The 21,785-nt window shown below is 38.3% G+C and overlaps 1 long non-coding RNA gene across 3 annotated transcripts in view; it reads left to right on the forward strand.

Annotated features, from left to right (window-relative positions):
* Positions 1 to 2,119: 2,119 nt before the first annotated feature.
* The window catches only part of LOC135207122 (uncharacterized), a 109,041-nt gene continuing 89,375 nt past the window's right edge, over positions 2,120 to 21,785 (forward strand). For 2 of the 3 annotated variants that reach the window (XR_010312886.1, XR_010312884.1), the window contains exon 1: positions 2,132 to 2,226. This is a non-coding gene — a long non-coding RNA (uncharacterized LOC135207122). Of the gene's footprint in view, positions 2,227 to 21,785 lie in introns of all 3 variants that reach the window. The other variant, XR_010312885.1, reaches the window with a different exon arrangement.

Below are 21,785 nucleotides of genomic sequence, written 5' to 3' on the forward strand. Positions count from 1 at the left end.
CGGGATTATCAATGCCGTTACGGCCCAAGTATTTATTTCTGCTGCTATCTCCTATGACCCAGAAAATATCCACACAGGGCGAGGGCTTGTAAGTATGAAAGTAAAAACCCAATAATTAGTCTTCCCAGCCAAGGCTCCTCCACTGTCAGAGATTTTGTAGACCTGGGTTGTTGACCTCGGTTTTAGACCAGTCGACGACCTCGGATTGGTTTGATTTTGATCCCAGAATATATTTAAGTTACAAGTTCATATATGAAAGTAATGGTCAGCGCTTAGACACCAGTATTGAATCTTACACACACACACACACACATACACACACACACACACACACACACACACACACACACATATATATATATATATATATATATATATATATATATATATTATATATTGTTATTTTCTCAACCCTCGTGAAAATCCCTGGTCCTTGAGGATAAGAAGAATGATGTAAAAATAAAGAATATATTAATAATCATTCTATCCTACTATCATCATCATCTGTTGGTTGGGCAATTCAGGAGATCGACAAAATGCCTTACCAAGTCCATCAGCCATCTTCCTTTAGTACGGCAGAAGCCAACAGAAATCAATGGAGAGAGAGAGAGAGAGAGAGAGAGAGAGAGAGAGAGAGAGAGAGAGAGAGAGAGAGCGAAACACGGTTTTGCAGCTTGTTTGCTTTTACCGTTTTGACTTGATGTACACTTTCAGATTAGGCTTGCATGAAAATTCCTGCAAAATGCTTTCATGCACATTCTAAAAAAATTATGTATTTGGAGTAAACTATTGAATAATTCGATAAAAAGTAGTATAAAATATCGGGCAATTATTTACCAACTGACACTGTTTTCAGGCTATTTAAGAATATAGGTAAAATTAACGAAAGCATAATCAGCAATGAATCCAAAAATAAAGTGATACTACACTATACCTACTATGTATGTTTCACCGAAGCTATACTTACCTAATTAGTATAGCTAGTACTGATTATTTTCTGAAACTGTTTTTCAAGGCAAATGTAAAATCGAGTAACTTAAATGCTAAAGCTTTGTTAACATATCATTATAAGTATAAATGTTCAAGACAATTTTATCGCTAAGTGAAATGCGTGAAATAACGCCCATGTGTTGTAAGGTAGTCAGAAGATTTAGAATAGTCTATCTTCAAGAGCCCTTGCTATGATCTAATCATTTTCTTTTATAAATATTTAGGCGTTAACTATATTAGTGTGTTTCTTTCTTCTTACGAGGCTACATCTTTTTTAAGTTACCAAAACACTTTTGTTTTGTTACATAAGATGGTCAGTCAAACAAAGACGGAATTATGACCATTCAGTGTAATTATTTACGTAATTTATTTTTGAAAAATGATTAGAAGTTGCGTAATATCCAGTTGCTAGACTTTGTTTGAATTACAGTGGATATTTAAACTATAACTGGTTAAGTAGTTGACTTACTGGCAAGCTCTTCACCATTCTGTTTAAAGTCGAAGATTTGCGCTTTCGAGTTTATTAGATTTAACCTTTAAAGTGTTGGAAAACTTAAAAAATTTTAATGGACAATATTTTGGTCAACACTAAAACGCGCCAAGAAAGCAATACTTGATAACTGGTTAGTTAGCACTTGTGGAGTTCTTACAGAAGGAAAACATCTGCCATTGTTTGTGTAAAACTGAGTTTTGTGTAGATGGTTGTGTCGGAGACTTTCAGAATTGTTTTAGTATCTGATACATTTGTTTGATATGAAATATTTATCTGTTCATATTGCATTATTTTTTAATCCTTATTTGTACATCAAATGTTATACGTCTAGCAAATATGCATGTGCAATAGGACCAGACAGGCACTTTCGAATTACTGTAATTTCAGAATGTAGTTGCCACAACATTTCCTTCTCAAATTTTTATTAAATGCAATTAGTTATTCTTATGTTCATTCTATTTTTTAAAGAACAGCGGTAAGATGTTTATACAGATATATTAATAAAATGAACAAAAAGTCAGTTGCAGTTTAAGAACAAAGAGATGGCGCCACTGACGTTTCAGGGACTCTCAAAGCACGAGCGTTCAACTGTTCTCTCCCTTGTTTTGTCGAGACTGTGAATCTCTCAGTAGTCATGTAGTCTTTGACCAACAGACCTTAGTTTTGTGAGGATCTTCTGGTGTTTACTTCTTTGTACATGTGAGTTTACTCCAGCTTGAGGAGTTAAGTTTTCTTGGGGAAAGGTAATACCATATTTTTTCGGCAATACAATATTTTTTCAAGGTGACTGAGAAAAAGGCGTAGTAAATCTGGGTTATTTTGTGTTCAAGATTAGCAAATTTTTGAACAGAAGGTAGCTATTTGTAATTTATTGGCGTTTTCTATGGGGACCCCTTCAAAGAGTTTTTTTTTTTTTTTTTTTACTGGTTCATTGTTCTTCGGTTAGGTACAAAATTTGATGAAAATTGCAATGGTGTTTATTATAATAAAGTATCTGCACCAACTTTGGGTAAATTAAGATTTTCATACAGTGGTGGTATTAACACCTTTGTTCGACTGCTTTTTAAAACTATTAGGACGACAAACACTAAGGGTTGAATAGGAAAGCAGTGACATACAAGGATTGGCTCCTTTTTTTTCTTCTTTCTTTTTCTTTTTTAGGCGGCGATCTTCGTACTTTTGGGCGACAGTGATACAGCATAATGCATGCATTGTGATCCGTAGTTTTCCCTAGTATGATATAAAAAACCTTTTAGATTTTAAACCAAATGAATGCGTATCTTTTAGTAAATGGTGCCACGGTACTTAATATATTTAATGCCAATGCAACAAAGTTGTCAGATTATTCCACTGGTCGATTCTGATGCTGTTTTGACGACTGAGAGGCCCTCGAAACTGCCATATGAATTAATGTAACAATTACAAATATGAACACCTGATGAAAATATCATTTCGTATCTAGGTTTTCGCTTTAGCGTTGTATAAACCGTAATGCTAAGAACTGTAAGTTCAGGGCACAAACACTTTGGACCCCATTAGGATGAGCTGTATTGTGAGACAATATAAATCCGTTGCAAATAGTATTTGAAAATCTGGTGTAATATTCATTTCATGTAGGGCGAAGAAATTTCGTTTTCAATGGTGGATTGTTCAAGTATCCACTTAAGAAATTAACTTACTGTAATCAGTGGTACTTTAGACTCTGCAAAGGAGATATTTATAAATTTTGCCAATATAAAGAAAAATTATATTAAATCTGAATTTCATGTAGATTCTTAAAAAAGGATTTTATTTTTAAAAATCAGTAGTAATATTTATTGTCAAACTTCTCGATTGAGGAGACGAATATGCTCGTTGCCCATCTAAAAGCATTTTCTTTGTATCATTTTCTTTCGCAATGTGCGAGCGTAAACTACGTTTGACTGTTTTCCTTTCTGCCACGAAACGTTATCTTTGACTTAGAACCGAAATCCTTTGTTTTGAATTTACTTATGAGGTAATTAAAAGTATGAATCGAATTGTGATATCTTGAATAATGCTTATAGTTCCCAGAGTAAAATAAAAATTGCGACTGAATGGAAACCATTTTTTGATAGATCTTCCTCTAGACAATTTATACTAGGGCAAGAAAGAAAAACGTAACAAAAATAGTCCCGTCTAATTCGGCTTTGGATCAGCCTTGTATTTACTTCAAGGTCGTTTGCCCAAATGTCTACTGTAATTATGAAATTTAAAAAAAGCAGCAGCTGTTCCTTTGGCAATTTTTCTTTACGATTACGAATCCCAGTTTCTCTCTCTCTCTCTCTCTCTGTCGTAGACCGATTTAGTAAATGTTACTTCATTTATGTTCGAATTCCTCTCTCTCTCTCGTAGACCGATTTAGTAAATGTTACTTCGTTTCTGTTCGAATTCCTCTCTCTTTCTCTCTCTCGTAGACCGATTTAGTAAATGTCACTTAGTTTCTGTTCGAATTCCAGTCTCTCTCTCTCTCTCGTAAACCGTTTTAGTAACTCTTACTTCATTTCTGTCCGAATTCCAGTCTCTCTCTCGTAAACCGTTTTAGTAACTCTTACTTCATTTCTGTTCGAATTCCAGTCTCTCTCTTTCTCTCTCTCGTTTTAGTTATTGTCACTTAAATCTATTCGAATTTCATGCTCCTCTCCTCTTTCTAAAAATGCCAGCGATGCTACCAATTGAGCCTTCTGCCGTTTTGGATTTGGTACCTTGTTTTCGGATGTATGGCTCTTCTTTTGCTAGAAGTGTATGGAATCGGTGGCTATGATGGAATGTTCTTACGCTCACACTCATATAGTTTCTATAATCGTGTCCATAGCCATATTGTACATAGTTACGTACTATTGTTGGATAGCTCCGTTAAACATTTCTCCTATTTAGCCATCTTTGCACCAGATTCTTGTCTTCTTCTTTATGCATACGCAAATTATTATGCTGCTCAACTGTTCCCGTTTCTGAGCAGTACTGGCCACCAAGTTTTTCGTACGACTCTCGACAAGGTACTGGCATCGTCGGGCACGCCGCGCGCCGGCCCATTCGTCAAATATGCCAAGTTGACACTCGAGGGAAGCCTTGCAGAATTTTCCCACCTACCGCACTCCACGACTGGCGGCCCGATCGTCTGGGCAGGCCTCATCACATGCCAGACTTGCCTACATATTGCAGGTAATTCTTGATGACTGACAAAATACAGCAAGTGCTCTTATGCAATCACAGGAACATGCTTAAAAGAAGCGATTGGGTGACACATCTAGTGTAATATCTATAGGCCTGCTTACCACTAACTAAACTTTTTCATAACGATCAAAATCGTTCATATTTTTTTTCATGTTCGTTATGATTAGTAAAGCAATGAAAAGGGACTTTTGACTTTTGGTCTACAAACTGGAAGTAGCGCTGTATACAGAAATTTAGTTGTCTTGTTTTATAAAGTTGTTTTTTTTTTTCTGGTACATGCTTCTAAGTTTTTCATTAACAACAGAGTAGAAACTTGGGGTAAGATAAGCCATAGTTTCCAAAAGTTTAGAAGGAAGCAAATAACTATCTCATTTGATACCAATAAGAGCAAAACCCAAATCCTTATAGAAAATCTTTAATATATGAACGGAGTTGATTATACCTAATCCTCCTCTGGCCTCATGTAGATATGATGTATTCTTGCTTATTGGGTTGTAACATTCCCTCCACTTATATTGAAAAATATTTGCATTTATTTTTGAGTATTTTTGATTGTGGTAGGTATTTGCTGTGCATGAAAGTTATGAAAGTACTACCATTGTATTTATGATTATTGCTGTTTGAGAGAGGTTGTTTCTTTATGGTTAATAGATTCACTATTGTCCTTGTATGTGTAGTCATTCAAAAAGCTTATACCCAATATTTTCAGTTCGTCCACCGAATATAACCACGAAAGTTTCCAAGAGTTCGAAGTACTCCATTCACCAATACCGATCATTTTTGTTTTCTGTTTTAGTTTCGAAGCAGTCGCTTCCTCAAAGGATTGAATTTCCTTATAGCTTCTATTGTTATAATAATACTCGTGTCGTCGGCAAACCCTTGCAATTTTCATTCCTTATTGTTTGGTGGTGTTAACCCTTAATATTAACAGTTGATATTATCGCCCTATAGAAGGGTTCCTGAAATAGAAAGTCATGAGTTTTTCGCGTCGTTCTAACTTTGACTAAGAGGTACCTTGGAGTAGAACACACGGTTGATTTATTTGTCCATGCAACGTCAACCACTAGATATTAGGACTTTCCCCTTCATTAAAAAAATTATTAATGCCAGTTACTTTGGTGTAGGAGAGAAATTGACCATTTTTTTTTTAAACTCATTCCATCCTCCCTTGGTTGTTTTACTTCCATTTTAAGCAAATAGATGTTAATGAATGTTGAGAAAACAGCGAGGGTGTATACACAGTATCTTTATTTTAAGAGAATAATCATCGTACGCTTGAAATTATAAATCCACAGGTTTAATGAGTAAACGATTTAACTAAATTTGGATATACCTATCAATGATACATAATTTTTAAAAGTTTCAGTATCCTAGTAATGTTTTAAAGTACTTTACTCATTACAGTTATGGACTACAGTATATCAATAAGGTGGGCAGAGATGAAAGGAGTCAAGAATACATCTACTAGTGAAAGTATTGTTAGAATGGTTTCGTGCATCATGGATATGTCTCTCTCAACTTTAGTGATGAATGGAAGTGCTAAGTTAGATGTTCTCAAATTTCAACATTTGGCGCATTTTTTTGTGCGAAAATTGTGTATAGTAATAGAATGCAGCAAATAAAAAGCAGTGTGAGTTTTGTGTTTAATTGTTGTTGAATATGACTCGGTTTCTCATGGCGTCTGTTCTTATTGTGCAAAACTTATTTTTCCTAAGGGAAATGAAGTTTGCTTCCTGTGATTTTTTCCCGTGACTTGTCACTTTTACCTGCGACATTTTTACTTGGGATCGATTAAACTATCATCATGTGGACAATTTCTTTTTATAAATTTTCTTTTTACATTTTTGATGTCTTGTGTAGTTAAAGCAAGATGTAGGTGCATTTTTCTCTGCATAGTTCTCCATTTTGGAGTTAAGCTGTCTAACAATATTCAACTTTTTGAATATTGAATATTTGGGATCGATTAAACTATCATCATGTGGACACAATTTGTTTTTATAAATTTTCTTTTTACATTTTTGATGTCTTGTGTAGTTAAAGCAAGATGTAGGTGCATTTTTCTCTGCATAGTTCTCCATTTTGGAGTTAAGCTGTCTAACAATATTCAACTTTTTGAAAGTCATTGATATTACACTTCCAAGTGTATGTTCTAAATTTTCGTGGATACTTTTGTTATTGAATAAAACAGGTGATCTAATTTTGCTTAGTTCTTTTGAAATGTAATCAATTCTGAAGGTTCATATTTCACTGCATTGAAACATTTCAACAGATTAGTCAATAAATGTCACAATTTTTACATCACTGCAAAGTTGTTCTCTGCAATTAAGGAATAATCACTGGTAGAACATGAAATAGGTCACATGCAGGTACATTGGCAAGGTGACAGTATCATGCAACTAGACAACTTTAAAACACGCCACATGGGACCAAGGGAACATAGGAACCGGGAAACAGGCTCGCTCCCGTCATTCCGTGATTAGCGCTTCAGTGGCGTGATCAGTATGGTCTTGACCTGCCACCTTGGTGGCCGCGAGTTCGATCCTCGGACATTCCATTGAGGGGTCAGAGATGTGTATTTCTGGCGATAGAAGTTCACTCTCGACGTGGTTCGGAAGTCACGTACAGCCGTTGGTCCCGTTGCTGAATAACCACTGGTTCCATGCAACGTAAAAACACCATACAAACAAACAAACAATGATTATCATCCTTGTGTGTTCCATAAATTAACAACTCTTGTAATATTGCTGACTGTTTCCTAAATACTTGTTTAAATGAGCCCTCCATAATCTGTCGGTTAAGACATTAGGAACGGACTTAATCTCCATAAAACGTCAATGGTCATGGTTACTTTCGGTAATTTTATGCAAGGTGTTCGACACAAAATATCATTAGAGTGAAATTGTTAATAAAAAAAACTGCAGAAGTTGACTTTGAACTCAGATGTTTATAGAAATTCCCAATTACTGTGCAGTTTCACGGTAAGAATTTGGTGCTGCTCGTAAACGCCACCATACAGTACTACTTATTTCATAATAGAAGTTTGGAGTCTCTGCATGGATACTTATAAATCAACCTCCATTAGTAAGGGATTTTCAGTTCCTTTTTTGCTTCATATAATGTTTAGCAGATAAATAGTAAATAAAACAGATTCGAAAGCTTTCCATTAAGTACATAGTTGGTAGCAGTATGCTGGAAAGAGACCTATGCAGATTTCTTCAGTAGCATCAGAATTTAGCTGGCATTCTGCCATCTAGATTAGATTTCCTTGAAATGCAGTATTTAACTGTGGGTGCCTAATGCCACGAGCTATTTTTGTACTGGATCTGGTATTCTAAAGTAGTAGGAGTCATTTGACTGGTTTGTTGATCAAGAAATTAATCTGTTAATAATTAATTAACTTTCCTATACGGGGAGTCGAAGATTTCCTTAAGTTCCAAATGTATATAAGTAAAGCTTAACCATGAAATTGTCATTTTATCCGGTGGTGGGTATCGTGTAAGGAAAATTTGCAAAATTTAATTTGCAATAAAATTTGTTTTCGGTTACAGGTTCCTCAGAGATGACTGAAATAAAGCCTAATCCGGTTAATATTTCTAATGACGAGGAATTATTGGTAAGTCTGTGAGCTATCTGACCAAGGTGGAACCTTCGATAAGTAATTATTCTATGATGGACGAGGATGCATTAAGTCGTCATCTTGAAGGTATTGTATATATCCACTAAAAACCTTTCGTTTTTAAAAATATTTTAAAGGTTGTAACTTTTTGAGAAAAAAGTCTTTTGCGTTTTTTAGGGCTATATTAGTCATAGGTTCTGTCATTGCAAGGGCTTTTATTCCTAGAGTAAACGCCAATTGAGTTGTTGCTCTGCTAATGTAGAGTACATTTTAAACTGTAGTGCAGAATTGAACTGAAAAATATACATAGGCTGTATAGAAAGTAGAAGTTAAAATTAAATAATACATAGGCTATATAGAAAGTAGAAGTTAAAATTCAATAATGTCGAATGTACTTGCAATCACTTTTAGGAATTTGCGGCAATTGTATTTAATTTTCCCTACTACGAACATTCTTTCTCCTTTAAGGTGCGTCCACACGGTCTAAATGTCCGACGGACAAACATTGTTACCATATCATAAGCGAAGCAGGAAGACGTCATAAGCATTGAAGCGATGGAAGTAGATCCGGCAACAAACAGTGGTACCAGATGAGGTTGTATACCAGTGCTTGTACTCTGCTCACAAGGCAAAGACCCGCAGACCATTGTTAATTGGGAACAATGGTTGTCCGCACCACACGGTCGAACAATGTCCGATGGACAACCATTGTTCCCAATTAACAATGGTCTGCCGGTCTTTGCCTTGTGAGCAGAGTAAAAACAGTGGTATACAACCTCATCTGGTACCAATTTTGTTGCCAGATCTACTAACATAGTTCCAACGCTTACGACGTCATCCTGCTTCACCAATGATAAGGGAACATTGTTTGCCCGCGGACATTGTTCGACTGTATGGACGCACCTTTACGTAAAATGCTATTGCTCGTTTGTTAAAATGCGCGATCCTCAGTTAAAAGGCAAAGCAGCATTTCATGGGTAGATATTTTGAAGGGTTGCATTGTTGTTCACTAGACAGCTCCATTTCACTTGATGTTCATCTTCCTTTATTCATAGGGATGATGATTTTACCGACAACCTGAGGCAATTGTTATTTTCAGTTTCAGTATATGGTACTATTACTGATAAATTAATTTTCGGTGAAAAAACAAAGTAGTACTGGTGACTCTTGGGCCAGACAGCGAAATCTATACATTTTTCTATTTCTAAGTTTGGCACTAGAGTATTTCAGTTACGTTTTGGGACAAAGTCTATAACTTATTTTTCCCTATTGTTTAGTTGTCAGTTATGCTTGGTTTTACTAACGAAAGGAGAATGGTTTTAGCTACCTGTGAAAACTTAATTTTCTAAGGCTTGCATGTGGGATGGATACTTTCGAAAATATCCTTGTTTTAATTGATGGTTTGGAGTGTAACTGACCAATAATAGTTTGTAGGGGATGCCTATAAAATTTTAAAACTACAGTGGGGCATCGCTTATTCACGGATCCAGTTAATCACGGGTTTTTTCTTGGACCGCTTCTCATGTTACATCACTGGTATGAATCGCTGCATCACGGGTTTGTTGTGTTGCGTATGCGATGTTTTTCGGTAGGCTAACCCTCGGCCGTGGTCCGATAACTACCAACATTCATTTAAAGACTCATATAATGATATTAACTGACAATAAAGGTAATAAAACCATTCTCACCTAATATATTATTGCCTTATCTTCGAAATAAATAGCCTATTCAAGGTTTATGTACGACCTTCATTGGTAGGCTAAGTATAGTTGCAGTGCGATAACCACCAACGTACACAAACAGATCACATATGAATTTAAACTGACCAATAAAGGTAATAAAACCATTCCGGTTTGTTTACACTTTACCGGCCAGTTGCTCCCTACTTTGTTTGTTGTTGTTTTGGTATCGCGACACCCAAATCCATCCGCCACGGTAAGTAGCCTTACTGTAACCCCTGTGGTTAGCGCGCGCAGCGCAACATTACCTCTTGCCAGAACATGCCGTGCCTGCCAAGAATCTTTAAATATGCGGATAAGGCGCGAAGCGCCGTTCCGCCACGGCCTTACTGACAGCACACACAAATCGATCGTCGCGGATATGTAGTAGCTCCCTACTTTGTTTGTTGTTGTTTTGGTATCGCCGCCATATTGGTTTTGGTGTTCTTCCGCCGATTTCGGTCGGCGGTCGAGTGGGCCCGCTAATCTGTAAGTGCTCCAACCATTCTTACCATATATATTATAGTCATATCTTCATAATAAATAGCCTATTCAAAGAATAATTCCACATCATTGCACTCAACTTATGTCTGGAGTGGCCAGCCACAAAATGTAAGATATACCTTTACGTACGAAAATGGGTTTATGTATACGGTTGCGTTCAAAGCGAACATTTTTTGTTTGATAAACTTTTTAGAATTTAATCAGTAGTGGTAGTTGTAATTACAGTAGTAATAACATTAAGGCTAAATTAATTCGAACTTCATTATTATTTTGGCAGTATTCGTATATAATTTCTCTGAACAATGAAGTCATACAAACGCTATTTGTCATAGATTATCGTAAGTATTGCTGTTTGTTATTGGCGACGAAGCGTAAACGAAATACATCAAAGCATTTTTTACCTTATATTATTCGTGGATATCTTCATAATAAAAAGACTATCGTGGAGTCTTCATACATTAAAGAATTCATATCAGTGAAAATCAATTTTATCTATGCGAGGCCAGCCAGCTGACAAAATGTACGTACGTATATGAAAATCAAATTATGGTAGCGTTCACAGCAAGATTATCTTTCGAATATTTATAGTACTATTCATGCTACGTAGTAATAATGCTTTGGAATATAAGCGTAACATTAATTTTCAATACAAAATATCATCGTTATTTTGGTTGGTAGTGAATAATAGTTTAGAATTATCATACATACACTGCATTGTTATGGGTTTGTGGCAGTGATAAAAACAAACCAAAATAACGTTCTCCTTTAAGTCGTCATATTTTCATAATAAAAGGCTATTCGTGGAGTAATTCCATATCAGTGAAATCAATTTTATCTCTGCAAGGCCAGCCAGCTGACAAAATGTACGTACGTATATGAAAATCAAATTATGGTAGCGTTCACAGCAAGATTATCTTTCGAAATATTTATAGTACTATTCATGCTACGTAGTAATAATGTTTGGAATATATGTAACATTAATTTTCAATACAAAATATCATCGTTATTTTGGTAGTGAATAATAGTTTAGAATTATCATACATACACTGCATTGTTATGGGTTTGTGGCAGTGATAAAACAACCAAAATAACGTTCTCCTTTAAGTCGTCATATCTTCATAATAAAAAGGCTATTCGTGGAGTAATTCCATATCAGTGAAATCAATTTTATCTATGCGAGGCCAGCCAGCTGACAAAATGTACGTACGTATATGAAAATCAAATTATGGTAGCGTTCACAGCAAGATTATCTTTCGAAATATTTATAGTACTATTCATGCTACGTAGTAATAATGTTTGGAATATATGTAACATTAATTTTCAATACAAAATATCATCGTTATTTTGGTAGTGAATAATAGTTTAGAATTATCATACATACACTGCATTGTTATGGGTTTGTGGCAGTGATAAAACAACCAAAATAACGTTCTCCTTTAAGTCAACGCATAGAATCGACTTTGCGACTTCGTTCACTTTGATATTTTTAACGATACAATAACTATCATTTGTACTACTAAAACCATCTTCACATAAGTAATTTTCGTAAGATATGTTGTGCGAAAGCTAGCTTATACATAATAGGCTTTTATAATTTAAGTCATCTTAGATATACATATGTACCCAAACTCATTGTGGGGAAATTTACTAGTTTCCTCGGATGTTGAAATACTTTAGCATCATTCAAACACTTTAATAATATAATGCATAAATACTAGGCTATACATATTTACATCGTGTACAAATACTACATACAGTTATATACACATACTTTTATATACAAAGTTAACAGTTATATACACATACTTTTATATACAAAGTTAATCATATGAGTAGTGATCAGACGACAGCTGTGCACTGGACTACGTACGTACTACTTGGAAGATAAAACAAACAAAAAAAAAATTTTTGTTGTGTTAGTCGCCGGGATAGATTAACATTTTTCCAGAGATTAAAGAGCTGAATTTTGTTTTGAAGGTATGTCAACCGCGTTAGTAAATAGGTATCATCTTCTTTTTGCGGAAGAATCTTCAAGCCATTTTGCATTCAAAGTAATGAGAAGGAATCATTATATTCCTCATGAAATCAGTAAAATACTTACACTAATAAAAACTAAAACTACGTACTGTATGCAAAACACATGCATCATCGTTAGCTTCGTGTGTGTAAACGTTCATTCTAAGAAATTACAGAGTAGTATAACTAACACCTGATTGGTTGGTTGGTAGCCATGGAGACCTGTTATCCAATGACTGCCCTCTGCTTCTGTTCTATTTATAGACATATCCATGGATGACACTAGGTTTGAACATTACCATGTTCGTGATTTTCTGACTGCTGACGGCAAAAATTACTCAATAATTTTCTTTATATAATTATTCCTTCGTGAAAACAATAATATAATATGATCATTTTAAGTTTAACGTATAGTGGTATGAAAAACACCAGTGTGTCGTAGCGATGCGTCATCAATATAGTGGTATGAAAATACCACATGGTGTTGTAGCGATACGTAGTAATCACAATGTACAAATCCTTTTCCCGGACCATCCTCAGAATTTTACGACTCTTCAACTTCAAGATCGATATGGTGAAATATTATATAGTCATATTATTGTTAAAATTCACAAGTTGAACTGCAAAACATTATTATATTTTGATTGTTATGTACATATATTTTTTTGTGTATACGGAATGTTTTGTTTTGAAAATAATACCTATTAGTGAACATATGGTATTAATTGTCCCACTATTTTATTATAGGTGATCTTAATTTATCTCACATTCATTTAACAGTATATTATAATTTATTTAAATAAACTGGTAATTAATAAATAACAATAATGAAAAACATAAAGGGAAAAAATGTTTTTGCTGCAGTAGTGGTGTTTGTTTGATTATGCATCTGACCTCACATTTCCGAAATCTGAAAAAATTCCAAAAACCGAAACTTCGGAATGTGTGTGTACTGCACATTTTTTTAAACATGCACACAATGTCTACACATTTACTGATACCCGTTGGTGAAAGACTCAAATTACATTACGTACGTATTTATTCATGAGAGAGAGAGAGAGAGAGAGGAGAGAGAGAGAGAGAGAGAGAGAGAGAGAGAGAGATGCAGAGAGAAGTAGGACTCCAAGGCGTGTTATTTTTACAATTATTATTATCATCTTGGGATTTTTTTTAATCTTGAGATTTTCTATTCAAATTTCGAGATTAATAAGAAAATTACTGTAACTTGACTAGCATCAGCACACATCTGAATGACTCGGCCATTAGCAGGCTAAACCACCAACCTTATGAACTTGCATGATACATGAGATACATGACAAAACCACTGTCTATTGGTGAAAATTGGGGTCACAAGATATGGGAGAATTGCACGTTATTCGAGTATATACAGTATGTGGTTTTTTAAGCTTTTATGGAACAAAATCTAGCAAGAAATTGCCATTCCCAGTTGGCAACACTGGCCTACTCACGTTTGTCCAAGTTTAGTTTGTTGTTGTTATGAAATGTGGTGTGCGGCGCGTTCTTTAAATTGTACCCATAATCCCCATATAAACGAGTTAATTATGTGGCATCCAAAAGCCCTGATTCTTTTACTCTTATGGGAAAGACGCCTAAAGGTCAGATGAAGGTTTTTACGTGGAATATATTAACATGTTGTGACGAAGGGAAGAGATGTTTCGCTGCATACTGCTGGTAGCATTTTCGTTATTATATTACTGGATTGCACTGCAAAATCGTCGCCATCTTTTATCAACATAGATTGTTGGTGAGTACCCATATGATTTACATAATTTTGATAGTTCTCTTACCACTCATCCTCTCTTTCCTTGTAAAAAAAAAAAAAAAAAGAGGCCCACCATGCGTATGTAGGCTTCTAGCTGTAATCCCTAGGCTAGTAGGCTACATATGTACAGTAGTATACATATTACTACATTTATTTTTTAAGGCTTATTTTGTACAATAACTTTAAAACTGTCTTGAATTTAGTTTTAGGTGATAGTTGAAAACATATTTGGTGTTTGAACTAAAGTAGGCAGTTATAAACATTGGAACAGTGGTCTTGGGTGGGTTAACTATTAAAGTAGGCAGTTTTAAGCAATTTTTGAGGGGGGTATCAGGATAACACGGGTATTTACTTATCACGGGGGTTCTGGGCCCTATCACCCGTGGATAACGAGGCCCCACTGTATTTATTAGCTTCAGTTTATAATTTTCATGAATAAATGGTCTTCAGTGCTAACTTTTAACTTTTTTAGTCTCCTTTTACACGAGCTTAGCACCCTCTCGACAGTTGATTTACTTATGTTTTTGCAGCACTGACCTTCAGTCATGTTCTTTCCATGGCACTACTGTCAAGAATTGCATCTCGTACAGTTCCCCTTCTGACTTTGCTGTTATAACCTGGTTATCTACCAACAGCAGTTCCGATAGCGTATTTCCTATCAAAACGGCTTCAAGGTGATCCTTGATGTAATCCAACCTTAACTTTTGAAGTGGCACAAACATCACAAAGATGGGTATTCCTCGTATGCACTCCATGACTATACATGATTTTTCATCGTTATAACTAAATACAATGTACAAGGTTAGTGGATTTCATGTACTTTGCCTTTTCCGGTTTTTGTTTATAACTTATCAATATTTTCCTTGGCTCTTGCAGCTCCTTGTCTATGTTCGACACAATAGTCATTCGCATTCTTAAACTTGTGGGAATTATTGCTGCATGAGGCATTACTGAAAGTTTGGAATCACTTCTTGCGTTGCACTGTATAGGTTCAACATTTTAAAATCCACTCTTGGTTTCTAACATCCATTAACCAGTATTAACCAATAAAGTTCTCTGTAAACCGTATGATGGATTAGCTTATAAAGAGACTGCTAATCTCCAGAGTAGTCTGATCTCTGCATTCTAATATAGCACTGGCGTGTTTCTGTAACTTGTTCATGGCCGTCATTTATTTTTTAGGTTCCATCGCAGGGAGCTGAATGTTCAGGAGACTCAAAACAACCCTGTTCGTCACTATGAAGCCAAAAAATATTCAAGATATAAGGCAGTGACACTGGTGTTGGTGTGTGGCCAAAAAATAATCCAGTCAACTAAAGATCACAGATTTGAGAGAACAACGTCGTCGACAATGGAAGGGACAGAGATTCTTCAATTACTAGGAAAAGGTCTGAAAACCCTTTACGAAAAGGTTTGTCACGAAAGGTCAGATAAGTCGAAAGTATTCAAGGTATGAGGAAGTAACACGATACACCATAACTCGTAGATTATGAGTACCTGTTATCACAGGAAGTAGCAGCTAATTTAGCGAATTTACGAGAAAAGGGTCTTAAAACCCGACTGACTGAGCTATGATCTACCAGGTCTCTCGTCAGGGTTTTCCAGATCATTTTTTCGTAGATGGTTCTTCGGCAAGAATTCAGTGTTACTGCCTCACAACCTCGAGTACTTTCGTCAAAAACGTTGAAAATCTGGGATAAACGATTAGATAAACATTCATCCAGCCCATAGAAAAAGTTCAATCTATGTAAACTGAAGGGTACTTTTAAAGGATAGTTAAGCTTTTGGCGTTACAGTAATACTTTGGGTTACGAACCGATTAGTATACGAATTTTTTAACTTACGAAGTGACGCCCTCATTCTGGAATACGAATTTCGCTTGGAATACGAATGCGCGAATTTCCATCATGGGAGGCCGCCCTGATTTGTTTACATCGGATGAGCGTGGGATCTGCGAACGCATTTTTTTCGGCCAAAACTTAACGCCTGCTTGTTTACATCGGATGAGCGTGGGATCTGCGAACGCATTTTTTTTTTCGGCCAAAACTTAACGAGGGTCACGTGACTTCCTCCTACGCATCCCTTGACCCTTTTTAAACCATAACTCTTTCAATATCTCGCTGGCGGTAAGATTGAACGCATCTGTCCGTGATACGCTCTCAAATTTGCTTAGTGATTTGCGCACGTGTTGTGTTTCCGTGATAGTGCTTATACATTACTATTACCCAAATACTAAAGACAATGGCTCCCAAGATGACGAAGGCAAAGCAGCAAGAAAGGAAAGCCATAAGAAAGAAGGAGATGATTTTACAGTCGAAATGAAGAAGGAAATTATCCAAATGCATGATAAAAGGGCAGTGCGTGAAAGACATTGCAGCATTCTTCAAAGCGGGCGCAATCAACGATCTGCACTATTTTGAAGAAAAATGAAGAAATTAAAGCCAGTAAAGCATCAAAAGGTGTCACAGTATTGACGAAACAACGGCCTTATATTCTCGATGATGTAGAAAATTTGCTCATAGAAAAATATTTTTTCAAAATTGTGAAAGACAACATAGTGTTGCGTAAGCGTAAAATTAGTGATCGTAGTGAATGGTGCTCTCTAGAGAAAGAACCAGAAAAGTCTTCCAGAAGTGTTCACGAGGGAGATTTCCCCCAAAGCCCTAACCCTCTCCTCCTCACCCTTCCCCTCCTCCCGTCTCCGTCAAGCCAGCAGCCACACTCGCCAAAGGTAAAGTTCAGGTTTTACTGTGCATGCATATTAAATCTAGTGTTTATATTTAATTTCATTCTTCAATTTTATAATTTTATGTAATTCCTACACAAATTTTCAACCTTAGTGAACAAAAATAAATGGAAAAATATGAATTGAAATGGTTATTCATGGTCGGGTGGAAGCGCTTATTTGCTTTTTTTTTATAACATTCTTATGGGAAAATCCATTTGGGTTACGAATTTTTTAGGTTACGAAGCAGGTTCTGGAACGGATTAAATTCGTAACCCAAGGTATTACTGTATTATAATTATTTTTTATTCAATTTGTATTTTTCATACCTAACAAAAAGGACTTTTACTGTTAAGTTTTTCTGCACCACTCTTTCTCTACAGTAATCTGCTGTGCCGTCACAAATGGGCCTGTGACGTCATAGCTTCAGCCGCGTTTACTACATAGTTTAACGGTGCTTCGTTCGACTAAGGGGCGATATCTCTAAATATTTCATTGACGATGGATTTTCTTCGCTATCCGTCACGTGTATGTCCTGGGGAGGCCCTCTGGTTGCTGTAGGAGGTGGCAGAAGGTTGTTTTTTTTTTACCATCTTGGCTGTTACCAAGACCCTAGACTCGGGCTACGAGTCCGAATGCTGTGACAGCATCCTCAAAACCTCTCTCTGACTGCGACGTCCGCTTCGGTGACAGCTCTCCTCTGCCTGTTGCCGTGACGTTGTGGTCTGTTGTCAACCCCTCAGAAGTGTTCTTCCAGTTGGTTCCTGGATGGAGAGATTGCATTTGGTAGATGGTGTCCCAGAGTTTCTAGCAGTTGTCGTCATAGGGCAAGACATCGTTCCACTGAGGGGCTATCTCTCTTCTTATTTCTTCGACGACGAATTTTCATTGAAATTCTTTGCTATCCATCACTGTTCCTGGGGAGGCTCTCTGGTTGCCGTAGGAACTGGCAGATGGTCTTTTTCGCAATCTTTGCTGTCACCGAGACCATGACTTGTGCTACCAGTCCTAATGGTGTGACGTCATCCCAATACATCTCTGCCTGTGATGTCCGCCTTTGTGATGGCTCGTCCTCCTCCTGTTGCCATGATGTAACTTCCATCATCATCCATAACACCAGTTGGTTGGCAACCCATCAGAAGTGGTGTTCTTTGAGTTGGCTGATGGGATGGACTGTGTTTGGGAGGAATCCCATAGTTTCTAGCAGATGTCGCCATGGGGCAAGACATTTTGACTGAAGGGCAATCTCTTTTCCTATTACTTCTAAGTTGGATTTTCATGGAGCTATCCATCACATGTACGTGTCCTGAGGAGGCCTTCTGGTTGCTGTAGGAGGTGGCAGGTCTTTTTCGCCACCTCTCCTGTCACCGAGACCCTTGACTTGGGGTACAAGTCCGAATGCCATGATGTCCTCTTCGGTGACGGCTCTCCTCCACCTGTGGCCGGGCAATCTTCTGAGAGAGGTGTTTCTCCATCTTCCCAGTATGGACGTGAATCTCCCCTTCAAGTACGTGAACGTGTTCCAGTCTGTGGGTGAAGTCTTCAATGAGTTAGAAAAGCGTTTCTACATCTTCCCAGCGCGGACTCTTCAAGTGTTACGATCTCCACTTGCATCCAAGTTCTTAGTCTGGTTATTCGTCCCCTTGACCTGTACAAGTTTGTCTCATGATGGCACGTCTCTAATTTAGGGAGAGAAGGTATACCTGGCCGTGGATCCTTGCTCGCGATGGAGATCCTACTCCCGCTGTTTAATCTTTCAGAGTCTGGGTTTCAGAGTGCTAGACAAGAGTGTTCTTCTCCCTTACGTTCTCTGTTGGATGTAAATTATGTTTTAAGTTAAATAAAAAATGACAATTTGTCCAAAATTGCATTTTTCCTAACTATACAAACCTGAGGTCCTTTTACAATAGGAAGGTACTAGCGGCAGCTGGATAGGTCGTAAGCTTTCGAACAAGGGGTTCGGTAGTTAACTGCTTGTCCGACAGGCACGCGCTCGCGCGACTGGGAGGTAAACAAATCACTTTTGCTTTTGGCCCAAGCAAAAACTGCAGAGTGAGGGGTGGCATGAGGTGGGACTATGTGTAAAAGGACCTCAGGTTTGTATAGTTAGGAAAAATGCAATTTTGGACAAATTGTCATTTGTTCCGACACGGCATACAAACCTTCGGTCCTTTTACAATAGGAAGACTCACTTCTTGGTGGGAGGAATCTGAGTCTTTTGTGAACAGACTGGTGTTCGCCCAACCTTGGAATGCCTCCCTGGTCGTAAGAGCGAGGGAGGGATCCAAGCCTCTGTCCGATTGATCGGGTGTGCACCGCAGGATCAATGGTCAGACCTCTGGACCAAGTACTAAGAGAGAGGCAAGCGTATCTCTTCGTACCAGCAAACAAGAACAAGTTCCTATTTGCAAGAGGCAACATAAAGTTATGGTTTGTCTCTTGTTGGCATCCACTTCCCCTCCCCTTGTAGGAGGAAGTGGTGGATTTTCGCTCCCATCCCTAGTGAAAGGGATAGGATGGGGCTCTGTCGAGTAGCTCACCTGCATCTCGTCCTTATCCAGCAAGGTGATGACCGTATCCCTCTACCCACAGGTAGAGGGGGAGAAAAAGATAGGAAGAGAAGCCAGTCACTCTCTCATTCACTTATCTATTCTTACAGCCACACAGACCGATCGATGCTGTTCAGCCTGCTAGGGTCTGGGTTAGCTACACAACGTGTTGACAGCCACCACGGGTCCCAAGGAAAACGATCCAAGGACCTGTGGGCAATATCCAAAAGGTAGAAGGAGGTGCCAGTGGTCTGGTTGTACCAGACCCCTGCCTTCAGTACCTGCGCCACGGAGAAGTTCTTGTGTAACTCGAGGGAGTGTACTTGTAGGTCATCTTGGTGCTGACGAAGAGTCTTCAACACTCAGCCTGGGATGTCGAGTTTCTTCAGAAAGCGCGGTCGCGCTTTCACAGGACAAAGCAGCATCTCCTTCGCATCGAAGGCGGTGAAGTCCATTAGGGAGGGGATTGTGAAGGACTCTAAACCGATCGTCAGGAACCGAAGGGTTCTGAGTCTTCGCTACGAAGTCGGTCGACGAAATCGAGCGTCACGAATCCCCATCCCCTGGATGCTTGACTTCGCAGGAAAAGTCATGCATTACCTCAAGAGAAGAAGGGAATGGTCGTATGACCTATCCCTCTTCTCGACTTCGGTGATGTCCTGTACCCATACTGGTCTATCCGTCTGCAGCGAAGTCGTCTCACATTCTCCTATCCCCATGCAGTGAAATTATTTTTGTACAAGTAACTTACCCAGCAGATATATACTTAGCTATAGACTCGGTCGTCCCGACAGAATTTCAACTCGCGGCATCACGCGACAGGCGGTAGGTCAGGTGATCCACCATTCCGCCGCTGTGGCGGGGTCTGGAACTATTCCCGTTTTCTAAGCCATAATTTCTCTGTCGGTTGAACCGTACAACACCTATTGTTCGTTCCTCATCTTGGATTTCAACTCGTTTGCCGAGAATTTGGATTGGTTTTTTGGTGACGTATTCTGTTTTTTCTCTGGCTTGGCATACGCTTATTGTGGACTGTTTTTCGACTTTGGTTTTGACTACTCTTTCATGATGTCTGACGCTAAGGCTTCACCTATGTTTAGAGTTTGCAGTAGGGAAGACTGTAAGGTTAGGCTGCCTAAATCGGCATTGGATCCTCATAGTATTTGCACTAAATGCAGGGAGAATGAATGTTCTTTTATTAACACCTGTGTGGAATGCGAGAACCTTACGGAGCCTTGAATGGAAGGAATTATCATCATATGTTAGGAAGCTTGAGAGAGATAGAGTGAGAAAGGCTTCAGCTAGGTCATCTAGTAGATCTTGCTCCGTTAGAACAAGAAATTAACTCTCCTTCTAACAATTTTCTTAGCCTCAGCTGCTTCTCCCTGTTCTGAATCCAAAGATTCTCGTCAGAGAGGGAAAATGTAAAAGCTTCAATAAGAAACTTCAAGCTCAGCTACGAGCTCTAAACCAAGGTAAGAGTGGTGATAGTGAGTGTGCAGTGTCCCCAGTGCAGTGGAGGGGGCGTCTGACCGGTTCCTCATTGCTCCTAGGCCTAGACCTCTTCCAAACTCCCCGGACCAGGGGAGGAGAATGTCGAAAGCCGCAGGGAGGATGCAGAACATCCCCAAACGGTCAGGCGTCCCTTCGGCAGTATCCTGTTGTTAAGTCCCAGGCTGCCTCGGATTGCCGTAGAAAAGGCGTCCTAAAGGAGTGTTTTTCGGCCTCAGACTCTTCCTCTCCTAAACGAGGATGGAGTTCGGCCTCTCCTTTCGCGCCCTTTGAGAGAAGCCTGGAAGGCGCCTAAAGGAGACGCGGCTGACTCCAGCCCAGAGCGTTTTCCCGAGGATTGGCCTTCGGGACCTAAGAAGACGAGACAAGAGGATCCTGCTCTTCAGGATCCTACCAAGAAGTTTTTGGTCAATCTGCAAGAGCAGTTAGCTTCGCTCGTAGGCTCTTTTGCTAACGGACTCTACAAGAGAGGATGTCTCGCTCCCTGTTAAGAGTTCCGCTAAGCGTCCTGCTTCGTATAGGAGAGAACTCTCACGATCTCCAGGGCGTTTATCGCCTTCGTCGAGAGACTCTTCTGATAGGAGTTGTTCTCCTAGAGAAGAGCCCTTTCGCCCTATAGGCTGTCTTCCCGAAGCGCCCTCTTAGACGCAGCGAATCGAGCAGAAGTCTCGATCGGTTTAGGTGCAA

The sequence above is a fragment of the Macrobrachium nipponense genome, chromosome 32, assembly GCF_015104395.2.
Source record: "Macrobrachium nipponense isolate FS-2020 chromosome 32, ASM1510439v2, whole genome shotgun sequence".
Classification (NCBI taxonomy): Eukaryota; Metazoa; Arthropoda; class Malacostraca; order Decapoda; family Palaemonidae; genus Macrobrachium; species Macrobrachium nipponense.